A 19,625-nucleotide genomic window follows, 5' to 3' on the forward strand; every position below is an offset into this window, starting at 1 on the left:
AGTTAATTAGCCTGGTGGCTGCAGACATTCCATCTGGACAAAGGAAGACCCTTTTGGATATCAAATTAGGAAATTCTGACAATGGATGCCAGCCTTCAGGGCTGAGGAGCAGTGTCAGGAAGGAGTTGCTTCCAGGGGCATTGGACCAAGCAAGAGAGTTGCATGACAATAAATAAATATATTGTCCAAATCCACTCGGACAATGCAACAGCAGTAGCGTACCTAAACCATCAGGGAGGAACTCGCAACCAAGGAGGTAAGTCACACGTTAAAGTGGGCAGAACCTTATCATCCAGCCTTGTCTGCAGTGTTCATTCCGGGAGTCCTAAGCTGGCAAGTGGATTTTCTCAGTCGACACGCCGTTCATGCAAACAAATGGGCTTTATACCCCGAGGTCATCCAAATTCTGATAGACAAGTGGGAGTTACCGGAGATAGCTCTCATGGCATCCCGTCAGAACAACAAAGTTCCCGCATATGGGTCAAGAATACAGGATCTCTTTGTGGATGCCCTGTCAGTGAGATGGGACTTTCGTCAGGCCTATGTATTTCCACCAATCACCCTGTTATCCACAGTGATGCGAAAGGCAAAACAAGGAAAGGGCGCCGTGACATTGGTATTACATATCTGCAGAGGTTTTCGATGGATGCTACATTTCTACTCCCTCAACGTCCAGATCTACTGTCTCAGGGTCCTTGCTATCACAAGCACCTGGATCGACTGTCTTTGACGGCGTGGCTCTTGAGACTTCCATCCTGAAAGCAAGAGCATTCTCACAACAGGTAATGCAAACAATGCTCAGAGCAAGGAAACCTTCCTCAGCTTGCATTTATCACCGAATATGGCAATCCTATATTCAATGGTGCAATGACCGTAAATTTGATCCTAGGCCTTTCAGAGTTTCCAGAGTCCTAGCATTCCTTCAGTTAGGAATAGACAAAGGTCTAAGGGTGACTTCCTTGAGAGTGCAAGTGTTAGCATTAACAGTATGGTTCCAAAAGAAAATTGCTAACCTACATAATGTGCGCATTTTGTTCCAGGGAATACTGAACATTCCATCTCCTTTTGTTCCTACTACAGTGCCTTGGGTCTTAAGTTTAGTCCTAAAGGCCCTTCAAGTTGCCCCATTTAAGCCACTAAAATGAGTGGATTTTAAATGGTTGACAGCTAAAGTTCTCTTTCTACTGGCTATTGCTTCAGCTGGAAGAGTTTCAGATTTAGGGGCATTGTTATGTCACCCTCCTTTTGATTTTTTTATCCAGATAGAGCGGTTCTCAGAACCAAATCTGGGTATCTTCCTAAGGTATATGCACAAAGAAAAAGAAAAAAGTATGACTCTTGTTTGGGCGCACTCTTGTTTAATGATCTAAAATGGAATGGAATGGAAGTGAACAAGCCCGTGACCGGGTGAAACGCGTTTTCCTTGTGGGCACCTTGCCTGTCTGGCATCTGAATGGGTGATATTCAATACCTTACTGATGCCTGTCTGACATTTTTTTGAATGGGTGATATTTATTGCCTTTCTCATTAAGTATTTATGCTTTCCCTGTGGGCACTTTTCCTGTCCGGCATCTGAATGGGTGATATTCAATACCTTACTGATGCCTGTCTGACATTTTTTTGAATGGGTGATATTTATTGCCTTTCTCATTAAGTATTTATACTTTATTTGAATATTTTTTGCGCCTTTGAAACAATCTCTGTCACCTAAATTGCTGGTATTTCCAGCTGAGCTGTATTGCATATGTGTGTACTCTCCATTTGGGTACGTTGTGATACAGACTTGTGATAAGGGTGGGCAATTTGTGGCCCCGCATTCCCTACGGGCACCTTGCCTGCCCACTGTTTGAAGAGGTGACACCTAAAACCTGTATCTGCTTTATCTAATTAAGCCTTCACGCTTCAGCTAAATATTGAGGTTTTCAGCAATTAATTCTGTTATTCATATTACTAATGTTCCCAGTGTATGAGTACAACATATTCGCCTATTCTTTGTCTATATACATCAAGAAATAGTATTTCTTTATATTCAATGTAATAGGGACAGGTGTTTTTGCTTATGACATCAAGGTGTATTTAATATAACAGGGACAAGTGTTGTGCGATCCCGCAGTGAGTCTGCCTCAGGCAGTTTCAAACTGTGCGTATGATGTTTTTGTCCCCCTGAGGATATGTCACTCAGGGAACTACTTCAAAGGTGACAATCCATCGGTCTCACACATTATTTCATGTCAAATAAGCAACAATTGTTGTTGATGGTAAAATTCTTTGCCACTGTTACTAGTGATTTTTAAGGTTATGTGGTACATCATACAAGTTCTTTGGTTGTAAAATACTACTAGGGTCTGCTATGCACGAGTAACGCCGTACCTACTTAGTGAATTGGTACCAATTACAAGAATTTATTATTATTATTATTATTTTCATGGTTATTATTATATAGTATTTTCTCGTCATTTTGGTATCTGCTGGACTATCCGTTACAATTACTAGGATCCATCAGTATTTAAACAACCCAGGTGACCGAAAGGGACCTACTGTATTTAAATCAATTGTTTTTTTCAACATCTCTACCCTCAATTATCTTCTCGCTTTTCTTTCTTCTGTGAACTCTCAACCACGATTCTGGTGAGCGTGTCCCCTCAAGTGACCCGTCTCTTCAGTCTAACGTGGACATCAGATTCACACTTACCCAACTGTGGTCATTTTCCCTCTCAACGAAGTCCTTGTATTCATTATTCTCTTTTTTTCTGAGGAGGAACTAATCCCTCCGTTTCGGTGCACTCTCATTGGTGGTATAGGGTCAGTTCTTCCTACGACCATACCCCTACGCTCACGCCCAATCTCGTCCGATCTTGGAAGCTAAACGGAGGTGGGCTGGGTCAGTACCTAGACAGGCGACTGCTAGGGAATACCCGGTGAAGTAGGAAGACTCCCTTCCCTATAGAAACAACACCAACAGCAGTATCACCACTTATACTCAATCCTACTACCTCCTGAACCTTATTCGTCACAATTTATCTATCCATAACAGTGGCAAAACCAATAGAACGGTTTAGTAGTGTGTGGGCTCTTCCATTCACGTACTTAACCCAATTTAGGGCTGCATTAATACAGACTCAGTTTGTACAGATCTTTGGCAGACGGAGGCAGCATAGTATGTAGCTCCCTTCCGATATGCAATTATCCAGGCATAATTAAGATCTGAACATTTCACAACATCTTTTTGGGGGACACATCTCCCGTCTGGCATATCAATGGCTTTTTCTGTCTAATTTGTCTTGTTGAATTTTCACTAATTTTAGAGAGCAGAATCAAAAGACTATACTATTAACCTTTAGGCACTTTATTTATCAACCAACACTTAGATCATTAAACAAGAGTGCGCCCAAACAAGAGTCATACTTTTTTCTTTGTGCATATACTACTGTTTCTCCTCTTTGACTCTGGGTGCACCGCCATACGGACAGATAGGAATTTCCAATAATTATTGTCCATCTCTGGCTCTTACATGATTACGTTTGTACTCTGAATCTAGGTCAGTGCAGGATCCAAAACCCTCCCATTCTATATCTTCCTAAGGTAGTCTAAATTCCACCTTAATGAAGAAATTGTAGTCCCGGCCTTCCAAGGGCCGGACCTTTGTGCAGGAGATGCATCGTTGGACGTAGTCCGTGCTTTAAGGATCTACGTGGATCGTACCAGTGCCATGAGAAAAACAGACACTCTCTTCATTCTCTGCGGATTTCACAAGAGAGGATGGCCTGCTGACAAGCAAACACTGGCAAGGTGGCTTTGAATGGCGATTTCAGAAACATATTCTCAAGCTGATCTCCCTGTACTGGCTAATGTCTCTGCTCACACTACTAGTAAGGTAGGTCCGTCATGTGCAGCACAACGTGGTGCTTCAGCAGAACAGATATGTAAGGCAGCCACATAGTCTTTTGCCTACCTTTGCCTCTCAGGACGCTGAAATCGGGCGAAGGATTCTCCTGTCCAATTAGGAGCATCCCCACCACTAAATTGCTTTGGGACATCCCTATTTTATCCTGTGGATAACCTGTGAACCCTGCAGGAGAAATAATCGTTATGGTAGACTTACCATTGATAACTCTATTTCTCCTAAGTCCACAGGATCCACATGGATCCCACCCTGACGCACCTGTTTTGAGGATCCTTCATTTACTAACCTCTTCCTTCTTGTACGGAAGGGTGTGCATGTGTGTTCTTCTCGTCTGATTAGGGCTCTCTATGATGCTCTTGCCTTGAGCTTTAGAAAATAACTGAATTGCCTGAGCCAGGAGGCGGGGATATAGGGACGGGCCCGTTGCATACTGAGAGGCCGAATGCTTTTACCGTTTGGTGCCAGTCCGCTGTCGCTACCTCATATCCCAATGTTATCCTGTGGACTTAGGAGAAATAGAGTTATCAACGGTAAGTCTACCACAACGATTATTTCTTCCTCTTAAATGCAATTAAATCATCCTTAAAGGAATCAACATTTGATTTCAATTTTTCGCACCAGTTCTCTGTTCTGTTTGCTCTTGAACAAACTAGCTTACCATCCCTAAGAGAAGTGATCTCACGCATTTTCACAACCTCAGAGCCCACTTCCTCACTCACTAAAAGGATCAAGTCTAGGGAGCACTTATTAAGTACCCCACACCACTTACTGCAGAACACAGTGCTGGTGCGACCAATCGTGCGTATGTTACATACTCTATAGCCTCTAGGAATACGTTTTGTCCTGTGATATGGGTCGTGCAGTTAGGTAAATTGGTCAGGAGGCACTAGCTAGCACCAGAGCTAGATCTTCACACAATATATATATATATATATATACACACACACACACACACACACTGTATATGTATATGTGACATGAGATATATATATATCAAGTATATATAAATTTGATATATATATCATGTCACATATATATATATATATATATATATATATATATGTATGTATATATATAAAGTTCCGAGTGTCTGCACTCTCCTACAAAGTCTCAACATCGGGGTGCTCTATTAAAGACAAAAAGCCCAAAATACAAAAAATTTCTTATGAATAAGCATTCCATATAGGCACTCACCAATAAAAGCAGGCTGTTTTTAATAAAGTTCGTTTAAAGTGCAAGAAAAAACATGGTCGACGTTTCAATCCCTAAGGATCTTCATCAGGACATAGCAGCACAATGAACCATCCACCAAGCAGCCAGAGGAGTGAATGACACCCATCACCACAAGCAGACCTTTATACCCCATTCAATTAACAATCCAAATACTGCAGCATTGTGGGTATTAATGTCAATCAAATGTATCAGAATACCTTGTTAATTACTATGCACACACCAAATAAATTCCCATCAATCACCACAACATCAGCACCCATAAACCAGTGAAAAACACTAGTTTAAATATTAATAATATATCGGCTATAGAATAAAATAAGCGGCTCCGGCCGGAAGTGCTGTGCGTTCCACTAGATGTGGAACGCACTGACATCATCGGAAGTGCCACGGACCGGACAAAAATTATATAACAAATAGCGCTGCTAAACAGCGCTTAGCCGCTGAAGCAAACACCAGCAGCCACACCTGCACATGGGCCACGCTCCATCCACCATAAAGCGGCAAAACACCAGGGATCCCGCAACGGAACCCATTACACTCTGCGTCACAGGAAGCACCATGCGTTCCAACAGCAGTGGAACGCACTGACATCACCGGAAGTACCTACAATTATATATCAAGGAAATATTGTTGTTGCATAGGAAATACATAACAATACTGAACATCAATATAACAATGCTGCTGCATTATAACTGATAAATATACAACTCTAAAGTTAATAATACTGAAGGGGTAATATAAGTCTGCTCTTAGACACCCAAGAGTGATATGTAAACAAAAAAATAAATAAAATAAACACCAAAAAAATACAAAAAAACATTCTTATTAAGATAGATGTCGACTAGACATCAACTCAACATAAATATATGCATGTAGAAAAAAAAAAGCATATAAAAAATAAAATAAAAAGTTATTGTACAGTATATTGTTATTATAGATATCAGGGTTAAGGTAATCAAAAAAATTATTTTTAAATAAAATAATATATGGAAAAACTCATCAATAATCAACACAAAAAATATTGTAAGGGTTGGCTTCATTTAGTCCCCTTGGTACCAGAGTGTCCAACTCAAATATCCACCGGGATTCACTTCTTCGGAGGGCAGATAATCGGTCACCACCTTGTTTCGGTTTCGGAATGTGATCCACCAACATACATCGTAAACTGTTAACTGAATGTCCGGCTTTCTGAAAGTGCACAGCTACCAGTTTGTCCGATGAGCCTGTCTCCAAAGTGGCCCTGACGGTGGAGCGATGATTCGCCATACGATCACGAAAGCATCTTTTCGTCATACCGACGTAATAGAGACCACACGGACAAATCAGGACATATATTACAAAGTCCATCCTACAGTGCAATCTGTGTCTAATAGGCAATTTCATTCCACTATGTGGATGTTTGATATAAGACCCAGTAAGCATGGATCTACAAGTAGTGCAATCAGCACAACGAAAAAAACCATTGCTCCCCTTTGTCAACCAACTGTTGCATTGTGTCTGGGGTTTAAGCATAGGTCGCATTAGGAGGTCTTTTAAATTCCTACCTCGTTTATAGGCAAATATAGGTGGAGCAGTACCTAGAGCTGCTAAAGCCGGATCAGTGGATAATATCGACTAATGTTTCGTCATTGTTTTACGAGCATGACTAGTTGCCACGTCGTAAGTGCTGCAAAAAATCATACGAGAAGGATCTACACAATCCACATGTGCCTGTTCATCATTTGAAAAACATAGCCTTGCTTTGGTGAGACATCTTTTAAACGTTGTGGGAGTATAACCACGTTGTTCGAAACAAAGGGCCATCTCCTCTAATTGAACTTCAGCAGTTGTCAAGCTAGAGTTATTCCTCAGTATTCTCAAAAACTGAGAAATTGGTAAGTTTTCCTTTAATTTAGGGGGATGGTGGCTCCTTGAATGTAAAAGGGTATTTCTGTCAGTGTATTTTCTATATAAGGTGGTACCCAATCCATCTCCCTCACGAAAAATAGTAACATCCAAAAAGTTTATCTGTGTATCATGTACATGACTGGTAAACCTAATAGGGGAATTTAAATGATTCAAGCTGTCAACCATGGTCAAAAATTGAGACTCTGTGCCTGACCAAATCATAAACAAATCATCAATAAATCTTCTATAAAACAAAATATTCTCACCAAACACAGGAAGAATATAAGTCTCCTCATACTCCGCCATGTATAAATTGGCGTAAGCCGGGGCCAAATTTGACCCCATGGCGGTCCCATTGATTTGCATATAAAAATAATCATCATATTGAAAATGATTTTTCATAAGCACCAGTTTGGTTAACTCCACAATGAATTCAATTGGAGGTGAACAGTGATTATTTCTCAACAAGGCTTTTTTAATTGCCTCAATCCCTCCGACATGTAGGATAACAGTGTAGAGTGATGAAACATCTAGTGTGGCCAGAACTAGTTTGTCAGAAAGGGAATGAAGCAATTTCAAACTAGCCAAAAGATCATTAGTGTCTTTCAAATAACTCGGTACTTTCAGCACAAGAGGCTGAAGGAAAACATTGACAAATTTAGCCAAAGGCTGCAAAATTATCTACGAGCAGAAATAATTGGATGTCCCGGGGGTCAATCAAATGTTTATGTACCTTAGGTAGGGTGTATAGTAGTGGACATACAGAATGATCCACCCTAAGGCACCCCACCGTGTCACTATCAATCCAACCACCACTGACTGCCATATCCAGGACACTGTCAACTGATGCTTTAATAGTATACATAGGATTGTGGTCAGGTCTAGTATATGTATCGCCATCTGCCAACTGACGTAGAATCTCATTATTGTAGGATGTCCAATCCTGGACTACAATAGATCCACCCTTATCCGCTTGTCGGATAACGATTTTATCATTATGGATAAGATTTTCCAGTGCTTGTCTCTGGTTTCTACTTAAATTGTCATAATTGCCTTTATGGCCTATATGTGCCATATCTTGGTCAGTGAGATGTAGAAAAGTTTTTATACTGGCATTTGAACTCTGAGAGTCAAAAACACTGGGAGCTCTAAATAGTTGTTCAGAACATGGTCTATCCATATTCCCAAAGAATTCTCTTATACCGCTTTCACATCGCTAATGCCGGATCCCACCCGGTAAAAGAAACGTGTCCTTACCGGGTGGGATCCGGCATTTGCTCCCGTCTGCAGGCTTTCCGACCCAGCAATATACCGGGTCGGTTGCCATAGCAGCGGGAGGGCGCAGCAGCAGCAGGGGCGGGGGTGGAGGCGGCGCTGGGAGATGAGCTCATCTCCTGCGCCGCCTCTCCCTATGCTGTGAATGGGAACCGTGTCGCATCGACACGGCTCCCATTCACACCGCACCTGACCCGGTAATCAACCCGGGTATAATCCTTCTTTTATACCGGGTTGAATTACCGGGTCAGGCGACCCGCTAATTCACAGAAAGTGCTTTCACATCGCACACTGACCCGTGTCGACACGGCAATTTGCCGTGTCGATACCGGGTTATTTGTGCGATGTGAAAGGGGTATTAACCTCAGTTTCCTGCCGAGTTTATAATGGTCAACTGACCAGTTGAATTTATCGTGCAAACAGGTGGGGACAAAAGAAAAAACCAGAGAAAGAACTTCCAATTCAGATGCCGTTCGCTTATACTCAGAAAGATTTAAAACAGTTTCTAGTACCAGCTGCCTCGACCTCTCCTTCTTTTTGTACCCCCCTCTCCTCGTTGGGTATCTGTACCTCTTCCTCGTCGTACAGATTGTCTGGTCACTCTGCCTAAAAAATAACCACTAGGGGGTCTAGAGGCAGTAGAATGTCCCACCGTAGCACTATTGCTCTCACCCTCTGAGTAGGATTGTGAAGAAGAAGAGTCAAAGGGTCTCTGATTACGATAATTTAACTGGCGGTACTGACGCCTGTTTCTATTACTAGAAGAATCACCCTTATCCACTTATATACCTGATGATTCAAATAATCATAATTGACAGTGTTCAATTTTTTACGTTGGAAAACATTAATCTGTTCAGATAGTTTATCACACCAGTTTTCAGTTTTGTCGACTGTCAAAGAGGGTAAAGAAACGTTATTGAAAGTCGCTATTTCTTGCCGAATCTTAGCTAATTCAATTCCCACTTCTTCAATAACTAACAAAATTAAATAAAAAAAAACACTTGTTTAAAACACCACACCATTTGGTACAAAAAGAAACATTATTGCATCCAATTGTCGGAACATTGGACTCCCTGAAGCCCCTAGGTATCTTCTTATTTCTATAATAGTCAGACAAAAATTGGCCCTGCAGAGTCAATTCGACTTCACGCTTTTTTAGCTTCAAAACTTTGTAAAAAAGATCCCTAGGGGTCTCATCAGGTAATTTGGAGAATTCAGATTGGTCAAACAGCACTTTATCAGCGTCGTCATCTGTTAACGACACTATATTGGATTCAATGTTATTAAATACAGTTTCATCAAATTCCAGAACAGCATCAGAAGACATAATAAGTAATGTTAGTCTAAACAAGGACAGGAACAGAGTCTCAAAACAAAGACCACAGTTGAAGCACAAAAATTGATGACACCTGATATCAAAAAAAGAAGAACCAAAAACGTGAACTGTTAAAAAGTCCAAATACTTATGAACTACAATCCATAGCTCCAAATGATCATTAGATGTCCAAAGTGATCAAGAGGCCATCGAACAAACTCCCCCAGAAAGGATCAGATGTCTGTAGAAATCCAGTATAATAGAAAAAATCAATCTAATAAAAAGTTTCTTTATATTAATAAATGGGGTGCTAGACAAAAGAGCAAAAACTTCTCCATAAATGCTCTAAGAGAATAAAGTTTCGAGTGTCTGCACTCTCCTACAAAGTCTCAACATCGGGGTGCTCTATTAAAGACAAAAAGTCCAAAATACAAAAAATTTCTTATGAATAAGAATACCATATAGGCACTCACCAATAAAAGCAGGCTGTTTTTAATAAAGTTCTTTTAAAGTGCAAGAAAAAACATGGTCAACGTTTCAATCCCTAAGGATCTTCATCAGGACATAGCAGCACAATGAATATATATCCATTTCAACGCAACCCTTGGCTAATTTCATTTTTATGTCACGTACTCTATAACTTTATAAAATATTTCTAACTGTAACACCAGTTTATAGATGAAACTATAAAGTCAGACCACAGTACGTCCATTAGGTTGTTATTACTCCTTCATAGCAGGGTGCCATGTTTGGGGGCAAGTTTTCCTCTATCTGTCTGCAGAAATGCTTTATGTGGATTGGGAGGGGATGTAATTAATATCCTGGCGCACAGCATGCCGATGTTAAGAATCCCGGCAGCAGAATCCCAACTGTGAGTACTGGGGTTAGGTTTAGGTACTAGGTAGAGGGTGAGGGGGTGGGCTGTTTGGGTTAGGCTGTGGGAGGGGACAGTTAGGGTTAGGCTGTGGGAGGGGACAGTTAGGGTTAGGCTGTGGGAGGGGACAGTTAGGGTTAGGCTGTGGGAGGGGTGGGTTAGGAATATCCAAGAGACATGACTTGACAGTCTTAGTAGTAATTGATGCAGTCGATTTACCCACTATATAATAATGTAATGAAGTATCATATACAACAGTGAATAGTGTCTTGACATACATTGGTAGATGGGGAAGTCGCATTTACCATACACAATGATACTATAATCATACTTGCCTACCTGACCCTCTCCATGAGGGAGAAAATGCTCTGTTCCTGGACTTTCCTGGTACTGTATGATTGCCATCACCTGTGGTGAAACACCTTTCGTATCAATATAACTAGCTCACCACAGGTGATGGCAATCATACATTACCAGGAAAGTCCAGGAACAGAGCATTTTCTCCCTCAGGGAGAGGGTCAGGTAGGCAAGTATGTCTATAATTAAATACAAATGAAATTGTTAAATACAAACATCTGTTGTTTTGCATTTTAAAAATGAAATGGGTATCTTTTTCTCCCTGCAGTAGTCTAAATAGAAATATCAATTAAGCAATGTGAATAGATGGCCTTGGCTTTATAAAATATTTCAGAACCACTAATGATTTAAGTAGAGATGAGCGGGTTCGGTTTCTCTGAATCCGAACCCGCCAGAACTTCATGTTTTTTTTCACGGGTCCGAGCGACTCGGATCTTCCCGCCTTGCTCGGTTAACCCGAGCGCGCCCGAACGTCATCATGACGCTGTCGGATTCTCGCGAGGCTCGGATTCTATCGCGAGACTCGGATTCTATATAAGGAGCCGCGCGTCGCCGCCATTTTCACACGTGCATTGAGATTGATAGGGAGAGGACGTGGCTGGCGTCCTCTCCGTTTAGAATTAGAATAGATTAGAGAGACACTTGATTTACTAATTTTGGGGAGCATTAGGAGTACTCAGTAGTGTACAGTGCAGAGTTTTGCTGATAGTGACCAGTGACCACCACTTTTATTTATAATCCGTTCTCTGCCTGAAAAAAGCGATACACAGCACACAGTGACTCAGTCACATACATACCATATCTGTGTGCACTGCTCAGGCTCAGGCCAGTGTGCTGCATCATCTATATATATTATATATCTGTCTGACTGCTCAGCTCACACAGCTTATAATTGTGGGGGAGACTGGGGAGCACTACTGCAGTGCCAGTTATAGGTTATAGCAGGAGCCAGGAGTACATAATATTATATTAAAATTAAACAGTGCACACTTTTGCTGCAGGAGTGCCACTGCCAGTGTGACTAGTGACCAGTGACCTGACCACCAGTATATAATATTAGTAGTATACTATCTCTTTATCAACCAGTCTATATTAGCAGCAGACACAGTACAGTGCGGTAGTTCACGGCTGTGGCTACCTCTGTGTCGGCACTCGGCAGCCCGTCCATAATTGTATATACCAGTGACCTAACCGTGGTTTTTTTTTCTTTCTTTATACATACATACTAGTTACGAGTATACTATCTCTTTATCAACCAGTCTATATATTAGCAGCAGACACAGTACAGTGCGGTAGTTCACGGCTGTGGCTACCTCTGTGTCGGCACTCGGCAGCCCGTCCATAATTGTATATACCACCTAACCGTGGTTTTTTTTTCTTTCTTTATACATACATACTAGTTACGAGTATACTATCTCTTTATCAACCAGTCTATATATTAGCAGCAGACACAGTACAGTGCGGTAGTTCACGGCTGTGGCTACCTCTGTGTCGGCACTCGGCAGCCCGTCCATAATTGTATATACCACCTAACCGTGGTTTTTTTTTCTTTCTTTATACATACATACTAGTTACGAGTATACTATCTCTTTATCAACCAGTCTATATATTAGCAGCAGACACAGTACAGTGCGGTAGTTCACGGCTGTGGCTACCTCTGTGTCGGCACTCGGCAGCCCGTCCATAATTGTATATACCACCTAACCGTGGTTTTTTTTTCTTTCTTTATACATACATACTAGTTACGAGTATACTATCTCTTTATCAACCAGTCTATATATTAGCAGCAGACACAGTACAGTGCGGTAGTTCACGGCTGTGGCTACCTCTGTGTCGGCACTCGGCAGCCCGTCCATAATTGTATATACCACCTAACCGTGGTTTTTTTTTCTTTCTTTATACATACATACTAGTTACGAGTATACTATCTCTTTATCAACCAGTCTATATATTAGCAGCAGACACAGTACAGTGCGGTAGTTCACGGCTGTGGCTACCTCTGTGTCGGCACTCGGCAGCCCGTCCATAATTGTATATACCACCTAACCGTGGTTTTTTTTTCTTTCTTTATACATACATACTAGTTACGAGTATACTATCTCTTTATCAACCAGTCTATATATTAGCAGCAGACACAGTACAGTGCGGTAGTTCACGGCTGTGGCTACCTCTGTGTCGGCACTCGGCAGCCCGTCCATAATTGTATATACCACCTAACCGTGGTTTTTTTTTCTTTCTTTATACATACATACTAGTTACGAGTATACTATCTCTTTATCAACCAGTCTATATATTAGCAGCAGACACAGTACAGTGCGGTAGTTCACGGCTGTGGCTACCTCTGTGTCGGCACTCGGCAGCCCGTCCATAATTGTATATACCACCTAACCGTGTTTTTTTTTTCTTTCTTTATACATACATACTAGTTACGAGTATACTATCTCTTTATCAACCAGTCTATATATTAGCAGCAGACACAGTACAGTGCGGTAGTTCACGGCTGTGGCTACCTCTGTGTCGGCACTCGGCAGCCCGTCCATAATTGTATACTAGTATCCAATCCATCCATCTCCATTGTTTACCTGAGGTGCCTTTTAGTTGTGCCTATTAAAATATGGAGAACAAAAATGTTGAGGTTCCAAAATTAGGGAAAGATCAAGATCCACTTCCACCTCGTGCTGAAGCTGCTGCCACTAGTCATGGCCGAGACGATGAAATGCCAGCAACGTCGTCTGCCAAGGCCGATGCCCAATGGCATAGTACAGAGCATGTCAAAACCAAAACACCAAATATCAGTAAAAAAAGGACTCCAAAACCTAAAATAAAATTGTCGGAGGAGAAGCGTAAACTTGCCAATATGCCATTTACCACACGGAGTGGCAAGGAACGGCTGAGGCCCTGGCCTATGTTCATGGCTAGTGGTTCAGCTTCACATGAGGATGGAAGCATTCAGCCTCTCGCTAGAAAACTGAAAAGACTCAAGCTGGCAAAAGCACCGCAAAGAACTGTGCGTTCTTTGAAATCCCAAATCCACAAGGAGAGTCCAATTGTGTCGGTTGCGATGCCTGACCTTCCCAACACTGGACGTGAAGAGCATGCGCCTTCCACCATTTGCACGCCCCCTGCAAGTGCTGGAAGGAGCACCCGCAGTCCAGTTCCTGATAGTCAGATTGAAGATGTCAGTGTTGAAGTACACCAGGATGAGGAGGATATGGGTGTTGCTGGCGCTGGGGAGGAAATTGACCAGGAGGATTCTGATGGTGAGGTGGTTTGTTTAAGTCAGGCACCCGGGGAGACACCTGTTGTCCGTGGGAGGAATATGGCCGTTGACATGCCAGGTGAAAATACCAAAAAAATCAGCTCTTCGGTGTGGAGGTATTTCACCAGAAATGCGGACAACAGGTGTCAAGCCGTGTGTTCCCTTTGTCAAGCTGTAATAAGTAGGGGTAAGGACGTTAACCACCTCGGAACATCCTCCCTTATACGTCACCTGCAGCGCATTCATAATAAGTCAGTGACAAGTTCAAAAACTTTGGGTGACAGCGGAAGCAGTCCACTGACCAGTAAATCCCTTCCTCTTGTAACCAAGCTCACGCAAACCACCCCACCAACTCCCTCAGTGTCAATTTCCTCCTTCCCCAGGAATGCCAATAGTCCTGCAGGCCATGTCACTGGCAATTCTGACGAGTCCTCTCCTGCCTGGGATTCCTCCGATGCATCCTTGCGTGTAACGCCTACTGCTGCTGGCGCTGCTGTTGTTGCCGCTGGGAGTCGATGGTCATCCCAGAGGGGAAGTCGTAAGCCCACTTGTACTACTTCCAGTAAGCAATTGACTGTTCAACAGTCCTTTGCGAGGAAGATGAAATATCACAGCAGTCATCCTACTGCAAAGCGGATAACTGAGTCCTTGACAACTATGTTGGTGTTAGACGTGCGTCCGGTATCCGCCGTTAGTTCACAGGGAACTAGACAATTTATTGAGGCAGTGTGCCCCCGTTACCAAATACCATCTAGGTTCCACTTCTCTAGGCAGGCGATACCGAGAATGTACACGGACGTCAGAAAAAGACTCACCAGTGTCCTAAAAAATGCAGTTGTACCCAATGTCCACTTAACCACGGACATGTGGACAAGTGGAGCAGGGCAGGGTCAGGACTATATGACTGTGACAGCCCACTGGGTAGATGTATGGACTCCCGCCGCAAGAACAGCAGCGGCGGCACCAGTAGCAGCATCTCGCAAACGCCAACTCTTTCCTAGGCAGGCTACGCTTTGTATCACCGCTTTCCAGAATACGCACACAGCTGAAAACCTCTTACGGCAACTGAGGAAGATCATCGCGGAATGGCTTACCCCAATTGGACTCTCCTGTGGATTTGTGGCATCGGACAACGCCAGCAATATTGTGTGTGCATTAAATATGGGCAAATTCCAGCACGTCCCATGTTTTGCACATACCTTGAATTTGGTGGTGCAGAATTTTTTAAAAAACGACAGGGGCGTGCAAGAGATGCTGTCGGTGGCCAGAAAAATTGCGGGACACTTTCGGCGTACAGGCACCACGTACAGAAGACTGGAGCACCACCAAAAACTACTGAACCTGCCCTGCCATCATCTGAAGCAAGAAGTGGTAACGAGGTGGAATTCAACCCTCTATATGCTTCAGAGGTTGGAGGAGCAGCAAAAGGCCATTCAAGCCTATACAATTGAGCACGATATAGTAGGTGGAATGCACCTGTCTCAAGTGCAGTGGAGAATGATTTCAACGTTGTGCAAGGTTCTGATGCCCTTTGAACTTGCCACACGTGAAGTCAGTTCAGACACTGCCAGCCTGAGTCAGGTCATTCCCCTCATCAGGCTTTTGCAGAAGAAGCTGGAGGCATTGAAGAAGGAGCTAAAAGGGAGCGATTCCGCTAGGCATGTGGGACTTGTGGATGCAGCCCTTAATTCGCTTAACAAGGATTCACGGGTGGTCAATCTGTTGAAATCAGAGCACTACATTTTGGCCACCGTGCTCGATCCTAGATTTAAAGCCTACCTTGGATCTCTCTTTCCGGCAGACACAGGTCTGCTGGGGTTGAAAGACCTGCTGGTGACAAAATTGTCAAGTCAAGCGGAACGCGACCTGTCAACATCTCCTTCACATTCTCCCGCAACTGGGGGTGCGAGGAAAAGGCTCAGAATTCCGAGCCCACCCGCTGGCGGTGATGCAGGGCAGTCTGGAGCGACTGCTGATGCTGACATCTGGTCCGGACTGAAGGACCTGACAACGATTACGGACATGTCGTCTACTGTCACTGCATATGATTCTCTCAACATTGATAGAATGGTGGAGGATTATATGAGTGACCGCATCCAAGTAGGCACGTCACACAGTCCGTACTTATACTGGCAGGAAAAAGAGGCAATTTGGAGGCCCTTGCACAAACTGGCTTTATTCTACCTAAGTTGCCCTCCCACAAGTGTGTACTCCGAAAGAGTGTTTAGTGCCGCCGCTCACCTTGTCAGCAATCGGCGTACGAGGTTACATCCAGAAAATGTGGAGAAGATGATGTTCATTAAAATGAATTATAATCAATTCCTCCGCGGAGACATTGACCAGCAGCAATTGCCTCCACAAAGTACACAGGGAGCTGAGATGGTGGATTCCAGTGGGGACGAATTGATAATCTGTGAGGAGGGGGATGTACACGGTGATATATCGGAGGGTGAAGATGAGGTGGACATCTTGCCTCTGTAGAGCCAGTTTGTGCAAGGAGAGATTAATTGCTTCTTTTTTGGGGGGGGTCCAAACCAACCCGTCATATCAGTCACAGTCGTGTGGCAGACCCTGTCACTGAAATGATGGGTTGGTTAAAGTGTGCATGTCCTGTTTTGTTTATACAACATAAGGGTGGGTGGGAGGGCCCAAGGACAATTCCATCTTGCACCTCTTTTTTCTTTTCTTTTTCTTTGCATCATGTGCTGATTGGGGAGGGTTTTTTGGAAGGGACATCCCATCCTGCGTGACACTGCAGTGCCACTCCTAGATGGGCCCGGTGTTTGTGTCGGCCACTAGGGTCGCTAATCTTACTCACACAGTCAGCTACCTCATTGCGCCTCTTTTTTTCTTTGCGTCATGTGCTGTTTGGGGAGGGTTTTTTGGAAGGGACATCCTGCGTGACACTGCAGTGCCACTCCTAGATGGGCCCGGTGTTTGTGTCGGCCACTAGGGTCGCTAATCTTACTCACACAGTCAGCTACCTCATTGCGCCTCTTTTTTTCTTTGCGTCATGTGCTGTTTGGGGAGGGTTTTTTGGAAGGGACATCCTGCGTGACACTGCAGTGCCACTCCTAGATGTGCCCGGTGTTTGTGTCGGCCACTAGGGTCGCTAATCTTACTCACACAGCTACCTCATTGCGCCTCTTTTTTTCTTTGCGTCATGTGCTGTTTGGGGAGGGTTTTTTGGAAGGGCCATCCTGCGTGACACTGCAGTGCCACTCCTAGATGGGCCCGGTGTTTGTGTCGGCCACTAGGGTCGCTAATCTTACTCACACAGCTACCTCATTGCGCCTCTTTTTTTCTTTGCGTCATGTGCTGTTTGGGGAGGGTTTTTTGGAAGGGACATCCTGCGTGACACTGCAGTGCCACTCCTAGATGGGCCCGGTGTTTGTGTCGGCCACTAGGGTCGCTAATCTTACTCACACAGTCAGCTACCTCATTGCGCCTCTTTTTTTCTTTGCGTCATGTGCTGTTTGGGGAGGGTTTTTTGGAAGGGCCATCCTGCGTGACACTGCAGTGCCACTCCTAGATGGGCCCGGTGTTTGTGTCGGCCACTAGGGTCGCTAATCTTACTCACACAGCTACCTCATTGCGCCTCTTTTTTTCTTTGCGTCATGTGCTGTTTGGGGAGGGTTTTTTGGAAGGGCCATCCTGCGTGACACTGCAGTGCCACTCCTAGATGGGCCCGGTGTTTGTGTCGGCCACTAGGGTCGCTAATCTTACTCACACAGCTACCTCATTGCGCCTCTTTTTTTCTTTGCGTCATGTGCTGTTTGGGGAGGGTTTTTTGGAAGGGACATCCTGCGTGACACTGCAGTGCCACTCCTAGATGGGCCCGGTGTTTGTGTCGGCCACTAGGGTCGCTTATCTTACTCACACAGCGACCTCGGTGCAAATTTTAGGACTAAAAATAATATTGTGAGGTGTGAGGTATTCAGAATAGACTGAAAATGAGTGTAAATTATGGTTTTTGAGGTTAATAATACTTTGGGATCAAAATGACCCCCAAATTCTATGATTTAAGCTGTTTTTTAGTGTTTTTGGAAAAAAACACCCGAATCCAAAACACACCCGAATCCGACAAAAAAAATTCGGTGAGGTTTTGCCAAAACGCGTTCGAACCCAAAACACGGCCGCGGAACCGAACCCAAAACCAAAACACAAAACCCGAAAAATTTCAGGCGCTCATCTCTAGATTTAAGTACTATCAGCTAGAAAGGTCAAGATGCAATCAGCCATTTAGAGACAGCTAGCCAGAGCTGCGTCTCATTGTGACAGTCTTCAAGCACATGCAAGAGACATCTGCTGAAAGTGTATATGCCTCCAGGTTTACTTAAGTCATACATAAAATGAACATGCTCTTATTGTACTTCACCTATGCTTGCCTGAACCTACACTGACTTTTTCCACACAATTTTCTCCATTTCTAAGGAATCATAAAGAGGGATGTAAGTTCATACGACCAACACCTCAATCCCAGATGCACTCAGGCCCCTAATCACATTCACTACTAACACCCCAGCAGCACACAGTCATACATCCCCCATCTTCACTGCCAACACCCCAGCAGTATACTGATACACAGACACACACACACGCCTTCCCCTGCAGTCATTGCCAACACCACCCATACACCCCTTCCCTGTTTTCAATGCCAACACCCCAGCAGCACCCAGACACACACACTCCTCATCTTGCATTCTCTGCTAACCACTTAGCTGCACCCAGATAACCCTCCCCCCTGTATTCACTGACAGCACCCCAGCAGCACCCTGATACATAGACTTTCCCCTGTATTCACTGCCAACACCGCAGCACGCAGGCACTCCCCCTCTCAATGTTACTTTCTGCCACTCTAGCAGCACCCAGATAACACACTCTCTGGCAATTAACTACCAACACCCCAGCACATAAACACTACCTGTTTGTTACCCGGGTCTTCTGTTCATGCTATTTACTGCTCCCACGGCAACAGCAGAGGAAGCAGGTCCTGCATGTGTGAGGGGGGAAGAGGCAACAAAGGAGAAGAGGGGCCATGAACTTCAGCCTCTACCCCTTTTATGTACATTGGTGTTACCTTTTTAAACCACCTTGTGACTTTCCAAGTCCAGTAGTGTAATGGGACTGGATCAGTCAGCTCTGCAAAGCACTTTTTACCCTTGCAATCTAATTGAACCAATATGAAATAGGTGGCACTTAACTTTATGGGGGGGGGGGGGGGTTTGTAACAAATTCTTGAGAGAGATAAAGTGGAGATCACCCATAGTAGCTAGTCAGCCTCTGTAATTGTGTACACTGTGCTAGATAAATAACAGTTATAAGCTGACTGACTGCTATGGGCCACTTTTCCACTTTATCTCTAACAAAGGTTTGGTTCCTCTGCCCCTATGTATGAAGCTTGCATTGTCCTATAGAGATTGTTAACTTGTGAGAATCTTAAAAATTAACAACAAATATTATAATGCTGCAGGAGGCATCTGTATGAATAGACGCCTCATGCAATCATCTGCAATCTGAG

General features: G+C 43.7%; 1 protein-coding gene and 1 pseudogene across 4 annotated transcripts in view; both read left to right on the forward strand.

Annotated features, from left to right (window-relative positions):
- The window catches only part of METTL4 (methyltransferase 4, N6-adenosine), a 576,485-nt gene that overhangs the window by 342,089 nt on the left and 214,771 nt on the right, over window positions 1-19,625 (forward strand). The gene's annotated exons all lie outside the window — the stretch shown is intronic.
- Window positions 2,812-2,930, forward strand: LOC134930291 (5S ribosomal RNA; annotated as a pseudogene).

The sequence above is a fragment of the Pseudophryne corroboree genome, chromosome 5, assembly GCF_028390025.1.
Source record: "Pseudophryne corroboree isolate aPseCor3 chromosome 5, aPseCor3.hap2, whole genome shotgun sequence".
Taxonomy (NCBI): domain Eukaryota; kingdom Metazoa; phylum Chordata; class Amphibia; order Anura; family Myobatrachidae; genus Pseudophryne; species Pseudophryne corroboree.